The following is a 6,480-nucleotide window of genomic DNA, read 5'->3' on the forward strand; positions in this document are numbered from 1 at the left end:
CCTCGCAGGCAACCCTGTATCTTCTTTGGGGGGATTAGAAAGGGATATCACCTTTGAGTTTAGCATGAAATAACGTTAAATCGAAATCACACAGAGAAAGCAAAATGAGTGGCAGATGACTAAAGGGACATTTACAGGAGCAATCCAGCAGAAAGCAGTCTTTCCCAGGGCGGCTCAAAGGGTCCTCGAAGTGTAGCTGCTTCCGGTTTACAGCAGCACATGCTGGAAAAGGCATCACTTTTCTGGAAGCTAATCTCACCTGCTTCCTCTGGTGGCTGGACATGGGCGGTCACAACACACTCAATGTTCTCCACCTAGGATCTTTAGTTTTCTCTACCCTGTCTGAAAGCCTCCCAGCCTGCTTCGTGTGTAGGGCTTTCTGCTTTAGTGCTCAAGTTTACAATGTGCTGCCTTTACAGAGACACACTCGGGGGTATTCTGTGGAAGTCCACTTTGTGATCCACTCACATCACGTAACAGCGAGGAAAATGTTCAGAAAATGACTAGAATTTCTTACTTGATATCCAGGAGCTGTGTTTGTGTATGTGAGTCACATAGGCACTAAGTGAATATTGGGCAATTTTCCAATTGAACTGATCAATGAAAACTAATATCTTGCAAGGCCCTAAACAAATTTTTGGCTGTATTTTTAAAATAAACTGTTTCTCTTATAAAACACCATTGAGGGTTTTTTTTTTTTTTGTGCTTCTCTTCAGAATTAGGAACCATAAATAGTCATGTGAAAGTAAAGGTATTAAATCAGTGATTAATAATCCTCCAATATTAAAAATCCCTAGACAAGGTTGGCTTCAATAGTAAATTGCCTCCGAAGTTTGAAGAATTGATGCCATCCTACTCTACAGGATCAAGCCTGCCATCCTTCTTTATGAGCGTCTTTGTGATTTCAGTAGTCCTCATTTCCATGGAGATGTGTTTTATGATCCCCAGTGTTACTTGAAACTGTAGGTGGTATCAATCCTGGAACCAAAGAGAGCCTGCCCTCCTTTATTTTATGTACTGGTATCTCCTCTGTCTTTCATTTGGTTCTCAAAATAAATAAATAAATAAATAAATAAATAAAACAGTTAAAAGAGACTAAACCCAAGCCATCCAATACCCCGACATTTCATCTCATAACCAGAAAGTGGGTTATACATGCACGGGGCTACTCAGCATACAGGCTAGCATATACCCAATCATTCTTTATCCATTACATTTCTTGCAGGGACACTTGTCCATAGAGTCCATAACTCTGCCAGCCTTTGAACATGAACCTGCACCATGCCCCTCTAGCAGAATTCCAGGTCTGCAGCTTCAGAGTGCCACTACCCTCTTTTTCCTGGGGTTTCCAACTTCTAGAACTGAACCAATACTTGTTTCCCTGGTTCCCAGCCTACCGCTGGCCATGGTGGATCTATTTCTGCATATAATTATGTATGTTAATCCAATGAACCTTATAACAGTGTGTATGCTATAGGTTCTGTTCCTCTGGAAAACCCACAGTTTTTTGTTTTTGACAAGGGCAGAAAGATTATCCAATGAAAAAATAAAACCTTTTCAATTAGCATTGCTGAATCATTATACAAGAGTGAATGTAGATCCCTACTTCATGCAATATACAAAGATCAAGTTAGACTAAAGATCTGAGAATAATATCTGCAAATGCACACTCTTGGAGACCTTAGCATGCATCTCCCTGGCTTTGGATTTGGCCCAGGCTTCTTAAAAACAATGAGATAGAGGCATCTAAAATAAATAAATAAGTAAGTAAATAAATAAATAATAAAAAGGGGACCAATCGAAATCCTTCACAATACATACATCTGAAGACTACCAGGTAGACAAATAAGTGTACATGATGGGAAAATATTTGAAAATCATCCCATGAGGTTATAATATCCATAATACAAGAAACCCTTTATGGCTCCACAATCAAATTAGCCTTATTTTTACAATGAGGGAAAGAAGAGGATACAAAGTTGCATGAGTAAGAAGGAGAAGCACGTACGGGAGGGGGTTAATATGATCAAAATACATTGTATGAAATTCTCAGAGAACTAAGAAACATTTCAAAACTGTTCTACAAATGAGTGAACTGTTTAAGCAGGTATTTAACATACGTATATATAGATAACAATGCTGGAAAGAGATGTTGAACACCGCTCAAATGAAGAGAATGCAGACCAAACCCATAATGAGGTACCACTCTAAACCATGAGGGGCTGCTACAATCAGAAATGCAAAACACAGAAAATAATTATTGGTGAGTTTGTGAAGTAATTGGAATTATCCTCCACTGCTGGTAGAAAGACAAAAGAGATGAAAAAACGTTGAACACAATGGTCCAGGAATTTCATTCTCAGATTCTCATTCTGCTCAAGCAAATGGAAACTCAAGTAAAAATGTTCACTGTGGCATTATAGAAAGTACTCCAAATGGTGATCAACTATCAATGCCTTATCAGTTGTTAGATAACAGAGACTAAACTACCAACCAACAAGTACACATGGAGGGATACATGGCTGCCTGTGAGGCAAGGAATGGTCTTATCTGGCATCAATGGGAGGGTAGGCCCTTTGTCCTGTGGAGACTCGATGCCCCAACAGAGGGGAATGCTAGGAAGGTGAGGCAGGAGTGGACAGGTGGGTGGAGGAGCTCCCTCATGGAAGTAGGAGGAGGGAGGATGGAATAGGAGATTTATGGAGGGGACACCACCAGGAAGGGGGATAACATTTGAAATGTAAATAAATAAAATAACCAATAAAAATATATATATATATAAACAATCACTAAAGAGGATATTTTACTTCATTATCATTACATATTAAGTATAGGTTGACACTGAGATAAAGAAATATATAAATTAATGTAAAATTCTGTGAAACAGAAAAAAAAGAAATTTGATATGACACCTACAGTGTGCAGGATGTGGGTAAAGGGGGGGGGGGCAGGGATAGTGTCTCACCAGAATTCACCAGCTCTGGCAAGGCAGACACTGGAGACTGTCATGGGCTCCCACGCTGCCAGGTAGCTGTCTGGCTATGAGAAGCCACAGGCCGCCGCAATCCACAGGGGTGGGGACGGAGCCCATAGGCCCCACAGAGGCCAGGGACAACAGGTTCTAGTTCTAGGGCATCACAGCATGCTGGATACTGCAGCAGAGCTGAGAACTGGTGGGGGCAGCTTGCTGGGCTCTGGGGCCAAGGAGAAAGGGGCTGGGGGAAAGGCGTGCTGGGCAGGTTCCTGCGCCTGCAGGCAGTCTGGTGGCTGGATATGCAGGGAGGCAATCTGTGGTTTTCAAGCTTTACTGTAGAAGAGCAGAGTGAGCGAGGGAAGGTAGAGAAGTACAAGCCGGTCTTAGCCATGAGGAGAGAGGGGAAGAGAATGAGGAGAGAGGGGGAGTAGGGGACAAGAGATGAACAAGAGAGCAAGAGAGAGTAAGAGAGAGGGGAGGGGCAAACCGCCCATTTTATAGTGGGCGGAGCAAACTTGGCTGTAGCCAGGTAATGTGGGAGTGGAGTCCAGCCAGAATACTAAGGGCTTGGGGCGTGGCCCTACATGACTGATGGCCACAGAATTATGGAGTTGAGGGCCTCCTGGTGTCAAGAGCCAAGTGTCTGGGAGCATGGGCAAACAGACCTTCCATCCCTCGTAGATTAATCTCTACTGGGTTGACCGTCTTTCACGGTCCCACAGGCACCCAATGGAGTAGTATTCAATTATAAAAAATGAAGTACTCATATATGGTTTAGTTATATGTGATCTTTAAGAGCATTGTGCAAACTGAAATAATTTACATATCATTTACATAAATCAACATTTTTTCCTTTTTTTTTATATTCGATATAATTTATTTACATTTCAAATGATTTCCCCTTTTCTAGCCCCCCCCCCACTCCCCGAAAGTCCCGTAAGCCCCCTTCTCTTCCCCTGTCCTCCCTCCCACCCCTTCCCAGTTCCCCGTTCTGGTTTTGCCAAATACTGTTTCACTGAGTCTTTCCAGAACCAGGGACCACTCCTCCTTTCTTCTTGTATCTCATTTGATGTGTGGATTATGTTTTGGGTATTCCAGTTTTCTAGGTTAATAACCACTTATTAGTGAGTGCATACCATGATTCACCTTTTGAGTCTGGGTTACCTCACTTAGTATGATGTTCTCTAGCTCCATCCATTTGCCTAAGAATTTCATGAATTCATTGTTTCTAATGGCTGAATAGTACTCCATTGTGTAGATATACCACATTTTTTGCATCCACTCTTCTGTTGAGGGATACCTGGGTTCTTTCCAGCATCTGGCAATTATAAATAGGACTGCTATGAACATAGTAGAGCATGTATCCTTATTACATGGTGGGGAATCCTCTGGGTATATGCCCAGGAGTGGTATAGCAGGATCTTCTGGAAGTGAGGTGCCCAGTTTTCGGAGGAACCGCCAGACTGATTTCCAGAGTGGTTGTACCAATTTGCAACCCCACCAGCAGTGGAGGAGTGTTCCTCTTTCTCCGCACCCTCTCCAACACCTGCTGTCTCCTGAATTTTTAATCTTAGCCATTCTGACTGGTGTAAGATGAAATCTTAGGGTTGTTTTGATTTGCATTTCCCTAATGACTAATGAAGTTGAGCATTTTTTAAGATGCTTCTCCGCCATCCGAAGTTCTTCAGGTGAGAATTCTTTGCTTAACTCTGTACCCCATTTTTTAATAGGGTTGTTCGGTTTTCTGGAGTCTAACTTCTTGAGTTCTTTATATATATTGGATATTAGCCCTCTATCTGATGTAGGATTGGTGAAGATCTTTTCCCAATTTGTTGGTTGCCGATCTGTCCTCTTGATGGTGTCCTTTGCCTTACAGAAACTCTGTAACCTTATGAGGTCCCATTTGTCAATTCTTGCTCTTAGAGCATACGCTATTGGTGTTCTGTTCAGAAACTTTCTCCCTGTACCGATGTCCTCAAGGGTCTTCCCCAGTTTCTTTTCTATTAGCTTCAGAGTGTCTGGCTTTATGTGGAGGTCCTTGATCCATTTGGATTTGAGCTTAGTACAAGGAGACAAGCTCAATGGATCAATTCGCATTCTTCTGCATGCTGACCTCCAGTTGAACCAGCACCATTTGTTGAAAAGGCTATCTTTTTTCCATTGGATGTTTTCAGCCTCTTTGTCGAGGATCAAGTGGCCATAGGTGTGTGGGTTCATTTCTGGATCTTCAATCCTGTTCCATTGATCCTCCTGCCTGTCACTGTACCAATACCATGCAGTTTTTAACACTATTGCTCTGTAGTATTGCTTGAGGTCAGGGATACTGATTCCCCCAGATTTTCTTTTGTTGCTGAGAATAGTTTTAGCTATCCTGGGTTTTTTGTTGTTCCAGATGAATTTGATAATTGTTCTTTCTAACTCTGTGAAGAATTGAGTTGGGATTTTGATGGGTATTGCATTGAATCTGTATAGTGCTTTAGGCAAAATGGCCATTTTAACTATATTGATTCTACCGATCCATGAGCATGAGAGGTTTTCCCATTTTTTGAGGTCTTCTTCCATTTCCTTCTTCAGAGTCTTGAAGTTCTTGTCATACAGATCTTTCGCATGTTTGGTAAGAGTCACCCCAAGATACTTTATACTGTTTGTGGCTATTGTGAAGGGGGTCATTTCCCTAATTTCTTTCTCAGCCTGCTTATCCTTTGAGTATAGGAAGGCCACTGATTTGCTTGAGTTGATTTTATAACCTGCCACTTTGCTGAAGTTGTTTATCAGCTGTAGGAGCTCTCTAGTGGAGTTTTTTGGGTCACTTAGGTAGACTATCATGTCGTCTGCAAATAATGATAGTTTGACTTCCTCCTTTCCAATTTGTATCCCTTTGACCTCCTTATGTTGTCGAATTGCCCGAGCTAGTACCTCAAGTACAATATTGAAAAGATAAGGAGAAAGGGGGCAGCCTTGTCTGGTCCCTGATTTCAGTGGGATTGCTTCAAGTTTCTCTCCATTTAGTTTGATGCTGGCTACCGGTTTGCTGTATATTGCTTTTACTATGTTTAGGTATGGGCCTTGAATTCCTGTTCTCTCCAAGACTTTAAGCAAAATCAACATATTTTTATATTCATAGGAAATAATCAGAGCAAGCAAATCCATACAGACAAAAAAAATAAATCAATGTTACTGTCAGGACAAGAAGTGGGGAGACATTAGGAGTTACTCTTCAATGGTTTACATTGTGGTGATGGTGGGATAATGCTGGCACATTAAGAAACTATATAATTGTTCACCTTAAAATGGTTAAACTCAGGAATTTTGTCTCAATAAGAGAACTACTTTCTAGGGGCAAAGCAGATGACAGACCTTTGTTCACATCCTAGCTTGATGCCTGGCTTAGTGGCCAAATCCTTCTTATGTCTAGGACTCATAAAAATCAAATCAAATCATATCATATCCAGGCAGCACAGAGCAAGAGGGGGAAGATAAATACCTGAGGACCACCATGCCACTCA

The sequence above is a fragment of the Apodemus sylvaticus genome, chromosome 19 (genome assembly GCF_947179515.1).
Source record: "Apodemus sylvaticus chromosome 19, mApoSyl1.1, whole genome shotgun sequence".
Lineage (NCBI taxonomy): Eukaryota > Metazoa > Chordata > Mammalia > Rodentia > Muridae > Apodemus > Apodemus sylvaticus.